This window comes from Phyllostomus hastatus, unplaced genomic scaffold (genome assembly GCF_019186645.2).
Source record: "Phyllostomus hastatus isolate PE091 unplaced genomic scaffold, TTU_PhHast_1.1 phas_contig_5, whole genome shotgun sequence".
Taxonomy (NCBI): domain Eukaryota; kingdom Metazoa; phylum Chordata; class Mammalia; order Chiroptera; family Phyllostomidae; genus Phyllostomus; species Phyllostomus hastatus.
The window spans coordinates 2,671,188-2,690,450 of NW_025333897.1; positions in this window are offsets into that span (position 1 = coordinate 2,671,188).

Sequence of the window (19,263 nt, forward strand, 5' to 3'; positions counted from 1 at the left end):
GTCAGCCAACACTCACTAGGATTTCTTTCACCAGAGACATCTGGAAGGTCGGTGGGATCACAGGGGATGCCCTGTGGCCCACGAGGAAAGCTGCTGAGGCAAGCAAAGAGGGACGCCTCTAGACTGCAAAGGAGCACCTCTGTGTTTTTTCCCTTCTCTTTAGGATCAGCGCAGTTGAGAGATGGGAGCCATACCTTCTATCCCTTACAAATCACCATTGGGTTGCTTTCTTAGCAATTGGGATAAATTTGACCCTAAAAGTTTTAAAGGAAGAGATTAGTTTTCTTTTGTAACACTGTCTGGCCCCAATATAAATTAGGGGATGGAGAGATATGGCCTGAAAATGGGAGCAGGAATTATAATACTATCCTACAGCTAGATCTATTCTGTCGGAGGGAAGACAAATGGTCCAAAATTCCTTATGTGCAGGCATATATGGCTCTGTACCGAGATCCCTCATTTTGTTCTGGCCCCACCCTGACAGAACCTATGGCCCAAGTGCTGATCAGTTAGAAGATACCCTCCTTAGTTCCCCCCACCTGTCTCTCAAGGGAGATTAGGGGGACTCCAGAGTTCTGGAGTGTCTGCCCCTACCTTAGAGGGATCAACCTTTCCACCATCTTATGCCATGGACAACCTAAAGCTACAAGCTGAGGAAAAATTCAGCCCTACAGGACATACTAGGAGTGGTGCTTCTTATCTCCCTACCACTCCTACACTCCTACCTTTGAGGGAGGTAGCAGGCGCTGAAGGCCCTATAAGGGTACAAGTGCCCTTCTCTATAACTGATTTACAACAATGTAAAGACAGGGAGTCTTTTGGAGGATGCTTCATGTTTCACTAGTAATTCCCAGACTCTTTAGCCTTCAGTATGTCATGGAGGGATTTGCACATAATTCTGACCACCTGCTGCTCCCCAGATGAGAAACAGCGGGTCTGGGAGGAGGTCTGTAAACATGCAGACCAGCTGCATACTTGGCACTAACCAGCTACTTCTACCTCACTCCATGGCATCTTTTGTTTACATGTGTTCTTGCAAAATGTGTATGATGTATTGCATGCCTACACTTTTGATGTATATAATTGGAATTATTTGTTGCACCCCACTCTATTTCTTACTTTGGTTCCTCAGCCCTGTGTTTTACAGATCTATCCATGTTGTTTTGTGCATGTCTCATCCCATTTTCTCACTGGCTGGACAGGACTCCCTGGTGTGTTTCCCCACGGTTCACCAGCCCAGCTCTCCTAGGGTGGAATCCAGGGGCAGCCAGGCTGCATCCAGCTGCCATTGCCACAAGTAATGCTCAGGAAAAACCGTGGGCACCTCGCATTACAGACCCATGCGAACGTTTCTAGGGGATGCCATCTAGGAGCATAATTTCTGTGTCGTCGACTCTGTGTACACAGAGTCTGCAGGTCAGGGAGTGCACATTGCCCTCTAGAATGGCCACACCAGGCCATGCTCCTACCCATGGTGCATGGGGGTTCCTGGGTCCTCACATAATTTATTCAGCTTTCTGACTTTTGTCAGTCTACTAGGTGCAAAGTGATATCTCATTGGTTTTCCCCCATATTTTATTATGAAAAACCTCAAACATACAGAAAAGGTGGAAGAAATGTTACGGTAAACACCCATATCTGTTGTCTTACCTTTCATTTTTCTCTTACTGATTTCAGAGAGAGAGAAACATCAGTTTGTTGTTCTACTTATCTATGCATTCATTGGTTGACTCTTGTATGTGCCCTGACTGGGGATTGAACATGCAACCTTGGTGTATCAGGATGATGTTCTAACCAAATGAGGTACCTGGCCAAGGCTTAACTTCCATTTTTTTTGAGTACTTGTGATTGTGAACACATTTTCATATGCTTGTTAGTTTTTTGGGTCTCTTGACATTTAAACATTCATATCTTTTGCTCAGTCTTTTTTTTTTTTTTGGAGGTGGCTGTTTTGTTGATTTGTAAAGGTTCTTTGAATATTCTTGATATTAATCCTTTGTCACTTTCAGACATGGCAAGTTTCTTCTTTCATTCAACTGTATAATAATTTTGTTCATGGTTCCTTCGTTGAACTGCATCCTTTATTTTATTTATTTGCTTTGGAATTTTCAAGCATACACACAGCAGATAGAACAGCACAATGATCCCTCGCTCAGTGGCTTCCCAGTCTCAACAGTGATCAGCGTGCAGCCATTCTTATTTCAATTATCCTCCTCCACTCTTTTTTTTTTCCTGGAACATTTTCTGATTTCAGAGAGAGAGAAACATCAATTTGTTGTTCCACTTATTTATGCATTCATTGGTTGACTCTTTTTTTTTAAAGATTGTATTTATTTATTTTTAGAGAGGGAAGGGAGGGAGAAAGAGAGAGAGAGAGAAACATCAATGTGTGGTTGCTGGGGGCCATGGCCTGCAACCCAGGCATGTGCCCTGACTGGGAATCGAACCTGCGATACTTTGGTTCGCAGCCCTCGCTCAATCCACTGAGCTACGCCAGCCAGGGCTAATTGGTTGACTCTTTTAAAAAAATCTTTTAAAAAAAGATTGTATTTATTTATTTTTAGAGAGAGGAGAAAGGAGGGAGAAAGAGAGGGAGAGGAACATTAATGCAGGAGAGAAACATCAGCTGGTTTCCTGTCACAAACCCCCAACTGGGGACCTGGCCCAGAACCCAAGCATGTGCCCTGACCAGGAATTGAACCAGTGATCCCTCAGTTCTCAGACTGGTGCTCAATGCACTGAGCCACACCAGTCAGGGCTGGAACATTTTCTTTTTTTAACATTTTGCTATGAAAAAATTTCAAACCCTGGCCCTGTCTTTCAACCTGAACGGTTGCAACCATCTCTAGGTCCTCGCCCCCACAATCTGGCCTACGTGTGCAGCCATGGGCTCTTTCTAAAACAGAATAAAGTTGTGCTCACAACCACCCGTAGGATGTCAGAGGGGTGGTGGTGTGAGAATTTCCCTTTGTCTCTCCCTCTAAAATTTCAGTAAGTTTAACAGCTCTAACTCAACAAAGGATACCCAGCTCAGTGTATAGTCATGCCTGAAAGATCCATGCACTGAAGCATATAAAGGTGGGCCAGCAGGCCCTGACTGGTGTGGCCCAGTGGATTGGGCATCATCCTGCAAACCAGAAGGTTCCACTTCCTGTCAGGGCACATGCCTGGGTGGTGAGCCAGGTCCCCAGTTGGGGGTGTGTGAGAGGCAACCAACAGGTGCACATAGATGTTTCTTCCTCACTCTCTTCCCATCTCTCTAAACTAAAATTAAATCTTAAAAAAAAAAGTGGCCAAGTGTAGGGAACTGCTTCTTGTGACATGGAAATGTAGCCCAGCACACAAGTGAAAAACCAGTGGGGGGTGAGTCGGCACACAGGACCAGGCCCGTGAAGAAGTTCTCCCATGGGGAATCAGGCCTGCATTGTTCCTAGGCTGCTTTGTGACTTGCTCTTGCTAAAACTCTCTCACCCTGAGTTCAGGCAGTAAGCCCTTGCTGCATATCTTTAAAGTAACTTCCTGAAGTCTGTGCTAATTCTCCCAAGGACTGAAGTGTAACCAGACCTGTTACTCTTATTGTTCCCTTGCATTTGCAATATTTTTCAATGGACTGAATTTATAAGTTTGGGTCCTAGCAGCTCTTGGGTGCCCCCTTGTTTTAATCCTTATTTGTGCTTTAGGATGTATATGGAAGTTGTTTTCTTGTGATCACATTTGGAAATAGCAAATAGTAGGTTTCACAGGCTTAACAACTGAGATTGAATTAAAAAACAAAAAAGGGGGATATGTTGGGAGCCACCCTGCCTGGTTTCAGGAGCTGTAACCTCCCCATGGTTAAGGCTGAGTGAGCAACCTTCAGACCATAAGCCACCAAGGAGACAAAGCTTATCTCCCTGGCAGGAGTGCTGCTTCTGCTCCCTTTTCCATAACTGGCCCCCAATGCTTGATCAGTTAGCCAATGATGGGTAAGATTCCCCAAGGGGGGAACAATCTAAGACAGGCATGATCACATGGGGGCCCCAAGGAAGAACTTAGGGGGCTATGGAGAAAGGGGGTAATGGGATCTTGCCCCTTGGCTTTGACAAAGCCTGAGTCCTCATTGTGCCTGTGAGAAGTCTCCTAATTTCTTGGTTATCTTGCCTCCTCTGCCTGACTTAAGCCTGAAACAATGACAGAGGGTGGTTCAGCCCTGTGCTGGAAAGGGCAGGTTCCCCAGGTGATCAGGCCTGAGAAAGAATACACAAACTCCTGTGAAACCTGCTTTGCTAAGAATGCTCTTAATTAAATAATAAAGGCCTGAGCAGGAAGTGAGTTGGTTTCCCAAAGTTTTGTAGCCCTTTAGCTAACAGACCCTAACTCAAAATAGGCCTTCAGAATTCTTTGTTATCTATTGTTTGATTGTTACTGCCTGACAGTAATTAATGAGCTTTACCTGTGTTTCTGTGCAAACTGAAACCCAATAAATACCTGTCAAGGCAAGGATCAGGGCGCTCTCCTCCTGAGGGAGTGGCCAGGCCACTCCGAGGTGCTCTCGCCTTTAGAGAGTAGCTGTGCCATTCCTTTTCCTCCACAGGACTCGGTAGTCTGTGTGAATTTATCTCGTATCTCATCCATAACTCTGAGGATACTGCGGGCCAGTGCACGTGTCAGCCAAGTGGGAACAAATAGGGGAGGCAGAAAGGGAGGAGAGCTCAGACTACAGATGTAGCCCTGCAGCCAGGAACTCATGCAGGCTCATTCCAGATAGCAGAGAAAGCCAGCTGTGACTAGCACTTTCTCCAGCTAGGAGGAGCAGAGATGTGGTGGCACTCCTGCAGAAGCAGTGACCTGGGCAAGGGGCAGTTAGCATTCCAGACAAAGAAGGGAATCTACAGAGCTCTGTCACCCACAGACTCCCAGACTCACTGCCTATTGCCCTTGGTGTCGGGTGGTGGAACATATTATCTGTAAACCCAGGAACTGTCACTACAGGCTCACTGGTTCCCCTGAGCAAAGGGACACTCTCTGACAGATCCCTGCTTGGGGCCCCACGTGTGTGTGTGTGGTAACCCTATGGAGGTTCGAGGTCACCATTACCAAGAGGGCAAAACAAAGAAAGCAGCAGATCCCCACAGACAACCTTACCCCCAAGCATCACTGCTATGCTTTTTATTTTTTGCATATATATTTTAAAAATTTTATTTATTTTTATTTTTAAGTATAACTTATTGATTATGCCATTACAGTTTTTCCATTCCCCCCCTCCATCCCCTCTCTGCCCTGCGCTCCCCAGCCCTCTAGCGTTCCCCCCAACTCCACTTAGTTCATGTCCATGGGTTGTACATATAAGTTCTTTGAGTTCTGTGTTTCCTGTACCATTTTTTGATCTCTTCCTGTCTATTTTATGCCTACCAATTATGCTTCTTCTTCCCTGTACCTTTCCCACCATTCCTCCCTTCCCCCTCCCTACTGAAATCCCTCCATGTGATCTCCATTTCTCTGATTCTGTTCCTGTTCTACTTGTTTGCTTAGTTTTTGTTTTCATTGTTTTTCTTCATCGCTGCCATACTGCCAGTTGCCTCAAAGCTTTGGGGGTTTCACAAAGCTAAAAAACCCTGTCATTCAGCACCACCTACTGGAAAATAATAGAAAGACCTCTTTATAGTAATCTGTTAGCAAGCAGTATTAATAATACATAGCTGCCTAGACAGAGAGCATACACATCAAGTACCACAAATAGCAAGGTAGAGAGGGAGCTCAGAAAGAATATAAAAAATCTTCAGAAAGCAAACTTGACACAAGGAAATATGTGATATAAATGACAGAGAATTCAGGATTTCAGTTCTGAAAATATTCAATGAGATGTGAAAAAAAATACAGGCAGGCAATTTAATGAGCTCAGCAAACAACTTAATGAACAAAACAACTTCACCAATAAGATTAAAACTTTCAAAAACAGCCAAACAGAAATCATGGAGATGAAGAATTCCAAAAAGAGATGAAGAATGAACTATGAGAATGAGCTATGAGACTAGGATATAGAGCAAATCAAATGGAGGGAAGTATCACTGATTTTGATAGAAATCTGGAAACTATGCAGAGGGAAGAAACAAGAGACCTGAGCTTTAAAAAAAGAGCCCTGTGAGAACTGGCTGAGTGCATCAGAAAAAGCGATATAAGAATAATAGGTGATTTCCAATCAAGATGGAGGCAGAGGTAGACATGCTTGCCTCCTGGCACAACCATAGAAAGAATTACAACCAGACTCAAAATGAATAATATCCAGAACCATCAGAAAACCAAACTGTATGGAAGTTCAACAACCAAATATTTAAAAGAGCCACGTTAGGACTTCCAGCCAAGATGGAGGTGTAGGTAGACATACTGTGCCTCCCCGCACAACCAAAAGAAGGACAACAATTTAAAAACAAAAAACAACCAGACTGACAGAAAATTGAACTGTATGGAAGTCCGGCAACCAAGGAGTTAAAGAAGACACATTCATCCAGACCCGTAGGAGGGGCAGAGGCAGGTGTGAGGAGAGGACTTACAGCAAGGCTGCAGCTGGAAGACCCAGCGCTGAATTGTGGAGCAGGGCGCGCAAGGCTGCAGCTAGCTGGCAAGATTATGGCGGCAGCTGGTGGAGCGGGCGGTGCCACATTCGTGCACATATAAACCAGGAGGAACAATTAAGGAACGAGATGGACCACATAACCCAGAGTTCCAGGTGGGGGGGGAGAAGCCTCAAAGCCTCTGACTGAAAACACCTGTGGGGGTTAAGGCGGCGGCAGCGAGAGGAACTCCCAGCCTCACAGGAGAGTTCCTTGGAGAGACCCACAGGGTTATAAAATGTACACAAGCCAACCCACCCAGGAATCAGCACCAGAAGGGCCCAATTTGCTTGAGGAAAGTGGGGGAAGCAATTGAAAGCCGGCAGAGAGTGGAGCAAGTGCCATTGTTCCCTCTTGGACTCCTTCCCCATATACAGCGCCACAACAAAGGGACGTGGGTTACTCCTTCCAGGTGAACACCGAAGGCTCCTCCCCTCACTATGTATCAGGCACATCAAGACAAAAAAAAAATGGCCCAAAGAGAAGAACAGATCAAAGGCTCCAGAAAAAATACAACTAAGTGATGAAGAGATAGCCAACCTATCAGATGCAAAGTTCAAAACACTGGTAATCAAGATGCTCACAGAACTGTTTGAATTTGGTCACAAATTAAATGTAAAAATGAAGGCTATGCTAAGTGAAATAAAGGAAAATGTACAGGGAACCAATAGTGATGGGAAGGAAACTGGGACTCAGATCAATGGAGTGGACCAGAAGGAAGAAACAAACATCCAACCAGAAAAGAATAAAGAAACAAGGATTCAAAAAATATGAGGAGAGGCTTAGGAACCTCCAGGACATCTTTAAATGTTCCAACATCCGAATTATAGGGGTACCAGAAGGGGAAGAGGAAGAGCAACAAGTGGAAAAATTATTTGAACAAATAATAAAGGAAAACTTCCCCAATCTGGCAAAGGAAATAGCCTTCCAGGAAGTCCAGGAAGCTCAGAGAGTCCCAAAGAAGTTGGACCCAAGGAGGAACACACCAAGGTACATCATAATTGCACTACCCAAGATTAAAATGAAGGAGAGAATCCTAGAAACATCAAGAGAAAAGGAGATATTACCTACAAAGGAGTTCCCATCAGACTGTCAGCTGATTTCTCAAAAGACATCTTACAGGCAAGAAGGGGCTGGAAAGAAGTATTCCAAGTCATGAAAGGCAAGGACCTACATCCCAGATTGCTCTATCTAGCAAAGCTTTCATTTAGAATGAAAGGGCAGATAAAGTGCTTCCCAGATAAGGTCAAGTTAAAGGAGTTTATCATCACCAAACCCTTATTATATGAAATGTTAAAGGGACTTATCTAAGAAAAAGAAGATAAAAAATATGTACAGTAAGATGACAGCAAACTCACAACTATTAACAGCCACACCTAAAACAAAAACAAAAGCAAACTAAGCAAACAACTAAAACAGGAGCAGAACCACAGAAATGGAGATCACATGGAGGGTTAGCAAGGGGGGAGTGGGAGGAGAGAGGGGGAAAATGTACAGAGAATAAGTAGCATAAATGGTAGGTAGAAAATAGACAGGGGGAGGTTAAGAATAGTATAGGAAACAGAAGCCAAAGAACTTACATTTATGACCCATGGACATGAACTAAAGGCAGGGAATGTGGGTGGGAGGGGGTATGCAGGGCAGAGGGGAACAAAGGGGGGAAATGGGACAACTGTAATAGCATAATCAATAAAATATATTAAAAGAATAAAGTAGCCACATTTATCCAGACAGGTAGGAGGGGTGGAGTATCAGAGACAGGTGGAGAGGCAGCAGCAGCAGCAGAATGGGTGGTCCCACATTCATGCATGGTGGATGAAAATCAGGAGGGATACCTTGGGAAAAAGCCATCCCAGACCCAGGCTGGATTCCACAGCCTAGGGTTCCAGCACCAGGAAGATAGGTCCTTGTCACCTCTGGCTGTAAAAACCAGTGGGATTGGGGTGGCAGAAGAAACTGCCAGATTTTCACCACTTAAAGGGCCTACAAGGTCCTAGAACATGGGCAAACCCACCCTTCTGGGATTCACCACCAGGGCAGCAGCTGGGAAGGTGCCCGTCACACGTGGGAACAGAGTGAAGGGAATGGAAATGGGTCAAATGCCAGGTGAACCTCCAGTAGCAAGGTGGCAGCATTTTGCTCTATCCAAGCCTTCCCTACACAGCCACAAAGCAGTGAAGTGTGTTGCCCCACCATGGCAATTACCTAAGCCTCCACCCCACACAATTTACAGGTGCCTTTTCTACTTAGGCCATGCTACTAAGACAGGGAATCAAAGCAGCTCTACCTAATGCACAGAAACAAACACAGGGAGGGTGCCAAAATGAGGAGACAAAGAAACATGGCCCAAATGAAAAAACAGAGCAAAACCCCAGAAAAAGAGCTAAATGAAATGAAGATAGCCTACTTATCAGATGCAGAGTTCAAAACACTGGTGATCAGGATACTCAGAGAACTCCTTGAGTGCAGAAAAAAAATGAAATGAAATAAAATAAAATAAAATAAAAATAAATAAATAAATAAATAAATAAAATAATAAAGGAAGAAATGAAGGCTACACTAAGTGAAATAAAGAAAAACCCACAGGGAACCAACAGACAAGGGAGGGAAGCTGGGATTCAAACCAACAATTTTGAACATAAGGAAGAGATAAACATTTAACCAGGATGGAAAGAAGAAAAAGAATTTTTAAAAAATGAAGATAGGCTTAGGAACATCTGGGACATCTCCAAACATGTCAGTATCTGAATCATAGGGGTGCCAGGAGAAGAAGAGGAAGAACAAGATATTGAAAACTTATTTGAAAAAATAATGAAAGAAAACTATCTTAATTTGGTGCAGGTAATAGACATATAAGTCCAGGAAGCACAGAGAGTCCCAAAGAAGTTGAATCCAAAGAGGAGCACACCAAGACACATCATAATTAAAATGGCATAAGTTAAAGATAAAGAGAGAATCTTTTTTTACCTTCTTAAAAAAAGTTTTTATTGTTGTTCAAGTACAGCTGTCTCCACCCTCCTCCCATGACTCCCCCTGCCCCATCCATCCTCACCTCCCACCCTCAATCCTGCCCCCTTTGGCTTTGTCTATGTGTCCTTTGTATAAATGCCTTGATGACCCTTCCTCTATTTTCCCCCATTATCCCTCTCCCTCTCCCCTCTGGTTACTGTCAGTTTGTTCTTTATTTCAATGTCTCTGGTTATATTTTGCTTGCTTATTTGATTTTGTTGATTAGGTTCCACTTATAGGTGAGATCACATTGTATTTGTCTTTCAATCTTAAAAGCAGAGAATAACCTACAAAGAAGTTCCTATAAGACTATCAACTGAGCCCTGGTTGATATAGCTCAGTGGATTGAGCTTTGGTGTGTGAACCACAGGGTTGCCAGTTCAGTTCCCAGTCAGGGAACAAGCCTGGGTTGCAGGCCAGGTCCCTGGTTGGGGGTGTGTGAGAGGCTACCACACGTTGATGTTTCTTTCCCTCTCTTTCTCCCTCCCTTCCCCTCTCTAAAATGAAAAAATAAAATCTCTTAAAGACTATCAGCTGATTTCTCAAAAGAAACTTTGCAGGCAAGAAGGGACTGGCAATAAGTATTGAAATTGATGAAAAGCAAGGATGAACTAGATTGCTGTATCCAGCAAAGCTATAATTTAGAATGGAAAGGCAGATAAAGTGCTCCCTAGACAAGGTAAAGACATTATTACAGAAAATCTTAAAGCGACTTATTTAAGAAGAAGAAGATCAAAACCATGACCATTAAGAAGGCAAGAAATTCACAACTATCAACAACTGAACACACACACACACACACACACACACACCCCTAAGCAAACAACTAGAACAGGAATAGAGTCATAGGTATGGAGATCATTTGGAGGGTTATCAGCTAGGAGGGGGAAGGAAAAAGGGGGAGGATGGAAGAAATAGTTCAGGGATTAAGAGTTATAATTCGTAGGAACAAAATACAGGCAGCTCAGTGGATTGAGTACCATACTGTAAGCAAAGGGTTGCCAGTTTGATTCTGAGTCAGGCCACATGCCTGGGCTGTGGGACAGGTCCCCAGTAAGGGGCTGCTCCAGAGGCAATCATACAATGATGTTTCTCTCCCTTTCTTTTCTCCTCCCTCCCTCTCTTGCTAAAAATAAATAAATAAAATATTTTTAAAAATAGGGAGATATTAAGAATAGCATAGGAAATGGAGAATCCAAGGAACTTATATGCAGAACCCATGGACTTGAATTACAGGGAGAGATTGCTGGAGGGAAGGGGGTACCAAGCATAGAGAGGCAAGGGGAGAAATTGGGAAAACTGTAATAGCATAACCAATAAAATATACTTATACAAGAATAATAGGCACACAGAAGAAGAAAAGGAGAAGGGAATGGAGAGCCCATTCGAATAGATAGTGGACAAGAATTTCCCAAACCTATGGAAAAAACTAAATCCTCAAATCCAAAAAGCAAACAGAACACCTAGTTACCTCAATCCAATAATACCTTCTCCAAGGCACATTGTTTTAAAACTGTCAAAAATTAATTACAAAGAAAGAATTCTCAAAGCAGCTGGGAAAAAGAAGGAGGTGGCCTACAAAGGGAAGCCCATCCATCAGATTATCATTAGACTTCTCAGCAGAAAGTCTACAAGCCAGAAGAGAATGAAACCAAATATTCAACTACTGAAAGAGAGGAATTACCATCCAAAAATATATTCAGCAAAGTTAGCCTTTAAATATGAAGGAAAAATAAAGACTTTTCCAGACATACAGAAGCTGAAGAAATTTGTCAGAAGACTTCCATTACAGTAAATACTCAAAGAAGTTATTCTATTGTACCCAAATAAAGAACAAAATGTCTCAATACTACAAACACAATAATCAGAAATACCTTACAGCACAAACAGGGATAGTTTGTGATAACAAAAACATAAACGGGGTAGGGGTAAATGTCTGAGTTTGAAAAGAAGGATGGAAATCAGATGCATTCAAAAGAAAAAAACCCTACTGTATATATGAAAATTTCTTTTTCATAAACCTGATGATAAATATGCACTAAAATCCCAAAGCTGAGATGCATAGCTTAAAAAAGAGGAAATGGAGGAGAGGAGTATGGCATACAACCAAACAAAAACAACAGATGGAAACAAAAAGGAAAAGAACCAATGGGGGCACAGAGCTACCAGGAAACAAAGGATAAAATGGCTGTAGAAAATTCTCATACATCAATAATTACCCTAACTGTAAATGGACTGAATTCACCAAAAAAGAGGCACAGAGTAGCAGATTAGATCAAAAAACAAAACCCAACTATATATTGCCTTCATGAGACACATCTCAGCTGCATAGACAAAGGTAGGCTCAAAGTGAAAAGATGGAACTTCTGGCAAAGATGGAAGCATAGACAGATATGCTGAGCTTCCTCACACAACCAAAAGGATAACGACCAATTTAAAAACAAACAAACAAACAAAAACACCAGAACTTTCAGAAAATCAAACTATGGAAGTCAGACAACCAACAAGTTAAAGAAGAAACATTCATCCAGACCAGTAGGAGGGGCAGAGACAGGCAGCTGGGTGGAGAGGGCACATGGCACTATGACAGTTGGCAGACCAAGCAGGTGAGGTGGCAGCTGGTGGACTGGGTGGTTCCACATTCACATGCAGATAAACCAGGAAGAACAAGTGGGGAGCAAGAGAGACCACACAACCCAGGGTTCCACTGTGGGGAAATAAAGCCTCAAAATCATTGAAAAAACCTGTGGGAGTTGCGGCAGCAGGAGAAACTTCCACTGCCAGAGGAGTCTTTTGGAGGGACCCACTAGGTCCTAGAATGTACAGAAACCCACTCACCCACGAATCAGCACCAGAAGGGCCCAATTCACATTTATGTAGTGGGAGAAGTGACTGAAAGTGGGACCAGAGCAGAGCAAGCAGCATTGTTCCCTCTCTGACCTGTGCACCACATACTGTGCCACAACACAGTGACTGTGGGTTGCCCTGCCCTGGTAGTTACCTAAGGGATCACCCCTTACAATGTAACAGGTGCACTGAGACAAAGAAATATGGCCCAAACGAAAGAGCAGATAAAAACTCCAGAAAAAGAACTAAGTGATGAGAAGGTAGTCAATCTATGAGATGCAGAGTTCAAAACACTGGTAATCAGGATGCTCACAGAAATGATTGAGTAGAGGAAGTTGAGTATGCAAAATAGAGGAAGAAGTAAAGGTTATGCAAAGTGAAATAAAGCAAAATATTTAGGAAGTCAACAGTGAAAGGAAGGAAACCGAGACTCAAATCAAAGATTTGGAACAGAAGGTAGAAATAAACATTCAACAGGAACAGGATTAAGAAACAAGAGTTCAGAAAAATGAGGAGAGGCTTAAGAACCTGTGGGACAACTTTAAACATTCCAATGTCCAAACCATAGGTGTGCCAGAAGGAGAAGAGTAAGAGCAAGAAATTGAAAACTTATTTGAAAAAATAATGAAGGAAAACTTCCCCAATCTGGTGAAGGAAATATGCATACAAGTCCAGGAAGCTCAGAGAGTCCCAAAGAAGTTGGACCCAAGGAGGAACGCACTAAGACACATCACAAGTAAATTACCCAAGATTAAAGATAAGGAGAGAATGTTAAAAGCAGCAAGAGGAAAGGAGAAGGTTACCTACAAAGGAGGGCCAATAAGACTGTCAACTGATTTCTCAAAAGAGACATTACAGGCAAGAAAGGGCAGAAAGAAGCATTCCAAGTCATGAAAGGCAAGGACTTACATCCAAGATTACTGTATCTAGCAAAGCTATCATTTAGAATGGAAGGGCAGATAAAGTACTTCCCAGGTCAGGTAATGTTGAAGGAGTTCATCATCACCAAGCCCTTATTACATGAAATGTTACAGGGACTTGTCTAAGAAAAAGAAGATTAAAAATATGAACAGTAAAATGATGACAGACTCACAACTATCAACAACTGAACCTAAAAAACAAACTAAGCAATCAACTGGAACAGAAGCAGCATCATGGAAATGGAGATCACATGGAGGGTTATCAATGGGGAGAGGAAGGGAGGAGAATGGGGGAAAAGGTACAGGGAATAAGAAGCATGATTGGCAGGGGGAGGTTAAGAATAGCATGGGAAATGGAGAATCCAAGGACTTATATGTAGAACCTGTGGACATGAACTGGGTGTGGGGAATGCTAGAAGGAGGGTCATGCAAGGTAGAGGGGGATAAAAGGGAGAAAAATTGGAACAACTGTAATAGCATAATCTATAAAGTATACTTTAAAAAGTGAAACTATGGAAAACAATTCTCAAAGCAAATAACATCCACAGAAAAGCAGGAGTTATATCTGACAAAATAGATTTCAAGATAACAAAGGTAACAAGAGACAAAGATGGACATTTTATAATGATGTAATGATAAAGAGGCACTGCATCAAGAAGACATAACACACCCTGCCTGGTGTGGCTCATTTGGTGGGAGCCGTCCTCCCTACATGGGTTTAATCCCTGGTCAGGGCACACACCTAGGTTGTAGGTTTGGTCTTGATTAATGTTTCTCTCTTACACTGATGTTTCTCTCTCTTGGTCTCTGCTTTCCTTTTCCTCTCTCTCTAAAAAAAAAAAAAAACCCCAATAAGTATGTCCTCAGGTGAAGATTAAAACAAGAAAAAAGAAAAAAAATAAGACATAACACTTCTTAATGTTGTATATGTGAACCCAGTTAGGGAGCACTGAAACAGATAAAGCACACAACTAAAGGGAGAAACAGATCAAAATATAATCATAGTTGGGGACCTTATACTCCACTGACTGCTCTAGATAGGTCATCCAAACAGAAAATCAATAAAATATCAGCCTTAATGACACATGAGATCAAATGAACATAATTGACATTTACAAAACCTTTTATCCCAGAGCATCAGATTATACACTTTTCTCCAGTGCTCATGGAACATTCTCAAAGATAGAACATATGTTGGGTCATAAAACTATCCTGAACAAGTTCAAGAAGGTTGAAATTATACCAAGCATATTCTCTGACCACTATGCTTTGAAATTAGAAATCAACTGCAAAAAGGAAGTAAAGAAATCCACAAATATGTGAGATTAAACAACATACTACTGAAAATGACTGGTCAAAGAAGAAATGAAAGGTGAACTCAAAAGATACATAAAGACAAGTGAGAGTGACAATATGACATACCAGAATGTCTGAGATGTAGCGAAAACAGTAATAAGAGGGAAGTTTACATCATTACAGGCCTATCTCAAGAAACAGGAGAAACCTCAAGTAAACCACTTAACATGACATCTTAAAGAACTAGAAAAAGAAGAACAAAAACAACCAAAATTCAGCAGAAGAAAAGAAATAGTAAAAATAAGAGCAGAATTAAATAAAATAGAGAACAAAAGAACTATACAAAAAATTAATACAACAAAGAGCTGGTTCTTTGAAAAGAGTAATAAAATTGCCCTGACTGGTGTGGCTCAGTTGCTTGGCCAACATCCCACAAAGCAAAAGGTCACCAGTTCAATTCCTGATCAGGGCACATCCCTGGGTTGTGGACTCGGTGCCTGGTAGGGGTGCATATGAGAGGCAATGTACTGATGTTTTTCTCCTCTTTCTCCTACCTGTCACTTCTCTCTAAAAATAAATAAATAAAATCTTTTTAAAGAAACACTAGCTTAAAAAAAGTAAAGATTAATAATAGTGACAACCCCCTGGCTAGACTCACTAAGAAAAAAAGAGGAAAGGCCCATGTAAACAAAATCAGAAAAGAAAGAGAAGTTACCACAGACATCACAGATACACAAAGGATCATACTAGAATACTGTGAAAGACTACATGCCACCAAATTAAATAACCTAGAAGAAATAAATAAGTTCCTAGAAATATCTAACTTTCCTAGATTGAATCATGAAGAATTAGAAAACCTAAATAGACTGATCAGTAGTGTGGAAATTGAAATAGCCATCAAAACCTCCCCCAAAATAAAAGTCCATGACCAGATGTCTTCACTAGTAAATTCTACCAAACATTCAAAGAAGATTTGATACCTATTCTCAAACTCTTCCAAAAGATTTGAAGAAGAGGCAATACTTTCTAGCACATTCTATGAGGCCAGTGTAATCCTGATAGCACAACCTGATGAGGATAACACACAAACACACAACTACAGACCAATATCTCCCATGAATACAGATGCAAAAATCCTAAACAAAATGTAGTGAATTGAATATAACAGTACCTTAAAAAAATAATACATCATGATCGAGTAGGGTTCATTCCAGAGACACAAGATGGTTCAATATATGCAAATTGATCAATGTAATACACCACATTAACAAAAAAGGATAGAAATTATATGATCTTATCAGTAGATGCAGAAAAACATTTGATGAGATACAACATCCATTTATGAGTAAACATTTAGTAAGATAGGAAGAGAAGGAAAGTACTGCAACATAATGAAGGCCATGTATGACAAACCCTCAGTCAATATCATACTCAATGGAGAAAAACTGAAAGTTTTTCCTCTAAAATCAAGAATAAGACGGGGATGGCCACTCTCACCACTGTTATTCAACATAGTACTGGAAGTCCTAGCCAGAGCAATCAGGCAAAAGAAAGAAATAAAAGGCATCCAAATTGGGAAAGAAGTAAAAGTTCCACTTTTTACAGATGACATGATTCTTTATATAGAAAACCCTAGAGACTCCACCAAAAAACTATTAGAAACAATACACAAATACAGTAAAGTTGCAGGGTAAAAAATCAATGTACAAAAATCCACTGCTTTCCTATATACTAAAAATGAGACTTCAGAAAAAGAAATGAAGAAAACAATACCTTTGCAATTGCAACTAAAAGAATAAAATACCTAGGAATAAACTCAACAAAGGATGTGAAAGGCCTATGTACTGAAAACTAAAGAGCGTTATTAAAAGAGATTGAGAAAGACACAACAAAATGGAAAGATATTCTGTGTCCATGGATTGAAAGAATCAACATAGTTAAAATCGTCATATTACCCAAAGCAATATACAGATTTAATACAATCCCCATGAAAATCCAAATGTAATTTTTCTAAAGATTTTATTTATTTATTTTTAGAGAGAGGTGAATGGTGGGACAGGGGGAGAAAAACATCAATGTGTGGTTGCCTCTCGAATGCCCTCAACTGGAGACATGGTCTGCAATCCAGGCATGTGTCCTGACTGGGAATTGAACCAGCAACCCTTTGGTTTGTAGGCCAGCACTCAATCCACTGAGCCACACCAGTCAGGGCCCAATGTCCTTTTTCAAAGAAATGGAACAAAAAAATCATTATACTTGTATGGAGACACAAAAGTATGGAGACCCCAAATAGTCAAGGCAATCCTGAGTGAAAAGAAAAAGTTGGAGGTATCATACTACCTGTCTTTCTTTTGTCTTCCTTCCTTCCTTCCTTCCTTCCTTCCTTCCTTCCTTCCTTCCTTCCTTCCTTCCTTCCTTCCTTCCTTCCTTCCTTCCTTCCTTCCTTCCTTCCTTCCTTTCTCCTTCTATTTTTTATTGTATTGTTCCCATTACCACTAAGTTCCCTTATACACCCCCACAGTCACCACACTCCATGCTCATGAGTTCATTTTCCTTTTTGCTCAATCTCTCCACCCCCGTTACCTCTCCCATCAGCTGTCACTCTGCTCTCCATTTATGAGTCTGTCTCTATTTTGCTTGTTAGTTCAGTTTTTTTCACTAGATTCCACATATGAGTGAAATTATATGGTATTTGTCTTTCTCTAACTAGCTTATTTCATTTAGCGTAATGTTTTCCAGGTCCATCCATACTGTCATAAGCGATAAAACTTTCTTCTTTTTTTTACAGCTGAGTAGTATTCCATTGTGTAAATGTCCCATAGTTGTTTTATCCACTCATCTACTGATGAATACTGGACTGCTTCCATATCTTGGCAACTGTAAATAATGCTGCAATGAACATATGGGTGCTTATGTTCTTTTGAATTAGTGTTTTGGGTTCTTTGGGATATAGTCCCAGAAATGGGATCACTGGGTCAAAAGGCAGATCCTTTTTAAATTTTTTGAGGTATTTCCATACTGTTTTCACAGTGGCTGCACCAATCTACATCCCCACCAAGAATGCAAAAGGGTTCCCCTTTCTCTACATCCTCACCAGCACTTGTTGATTTATTGATGATAGCCATTCTGACAGGTGTGAGATGGTATCTCATTGTGGTTTTAATTTGCATTTTTCTTTCTTTTTTTTTAGATTTTATTTATTTATTTTTAGAGAGGGGAAGGGAGGGAGAAAGAGTGGGAGAGAAACATCAATGTGTGGTTGCCTCTTGCACACCTCACACTGGGAACCTGGTCTGCAACCCAGGCATATGCTTTGACTGGGAATTGAACCGGTGACCCTTTGGTTTGCAAGCCTGTGCTCAGTTCCCGGAGCCACAACAGCTAGGACTAATTTGCATTTTTCTGATGATTAGTGCTGTTGAGCATCTTTTCATATGTCTCTTGGCCATCTGTATGTATGTCCTCTTTGGAGAAGTGTTTATTCAGGTCCTTTGCCCATTTTTTAAATTAGATTTTTTTTTGGTGTTGAGTTTTATAAGTTCTTTAAAAATTTTGGATATTAACCCATTCTCAGATGTATCAGTGAATATGTTGTCCCATTTTGTGGGTTGTTTTTTAATTTTGTTGATATTTTCCTTTGCCGTGCAAAAACTTTTTACCTTGATGTAGTCCCATTTGTTTATTTTTTCTTTTGTTTCCCTTGCCTGGGGAGACATATCTGATAAAATATTGCTATGAGCAATGTCCAAGATTTTTCTGCCTATGTGGTCTTATGGTTTCAGGTTTAACATTTAAGTCTTTAATCCATTTTAAATTTATTCTGAATGTGGTATGAGGTGGTCTAATTTCATTTTTCTGCATTATTTGTCCAATTCTCCCAACACCATTTATTGGATAAATTGTCTTTAGCCCATTGTGTGTGCTTGTTTCCCCTGTCAAATACTAATTGACTAGAAAGGTGTGAGTTTATTTCTGGGCTCTCTTCTGTTCTATTGATCTATGTATCTGTTTTTATGCCAGTACCCTGATGTCTTGATTATTGTACTATATGGCCTTATAGTATAGCTTCATATTAGGTAGTGTGATTCCTTCAGCTTTGTTCTTCTTTCTCAGGATCACTGTTGCTATGCAGGGCCTTTTGTGGTTCTGAAACAGAACCACTCTGGGTTCTACTCCTCTGGGTTCTATTGCCTGCTGCCAAATACCGCAACTCCCAATGCCAGAATCTTATGGAAAGGAAAGGAACTATTTATTAAAAAGTTATACATGTTTAGAATAGTAGTGGAATTCTGCCATTAAATCTCACTCCCTTTAGAAACAAAAATAACACCCAGAAACATACAGTCTTGCCTCCCCTCGACAAACCAGTCAGGCCAGTCAGAGGTGCTGTCTTTCAGGAAAAGAAAGAGAAGTCTGTAGCTTAGGTGGGCAGATTCCCACCTGTACTCTGGCTTCTTCCAGTCATCCATGCTCAGCTAGGTTCCCACTCTTAATCCAAACCCACATGGCACTTCTTCATGGAGGGATGGTGGGAGGTCCTTCCACATCCTTTCAAACTGTGTGGCCAAGAGAGCATGGCAGCCTGACATCTGAGTTTAAAT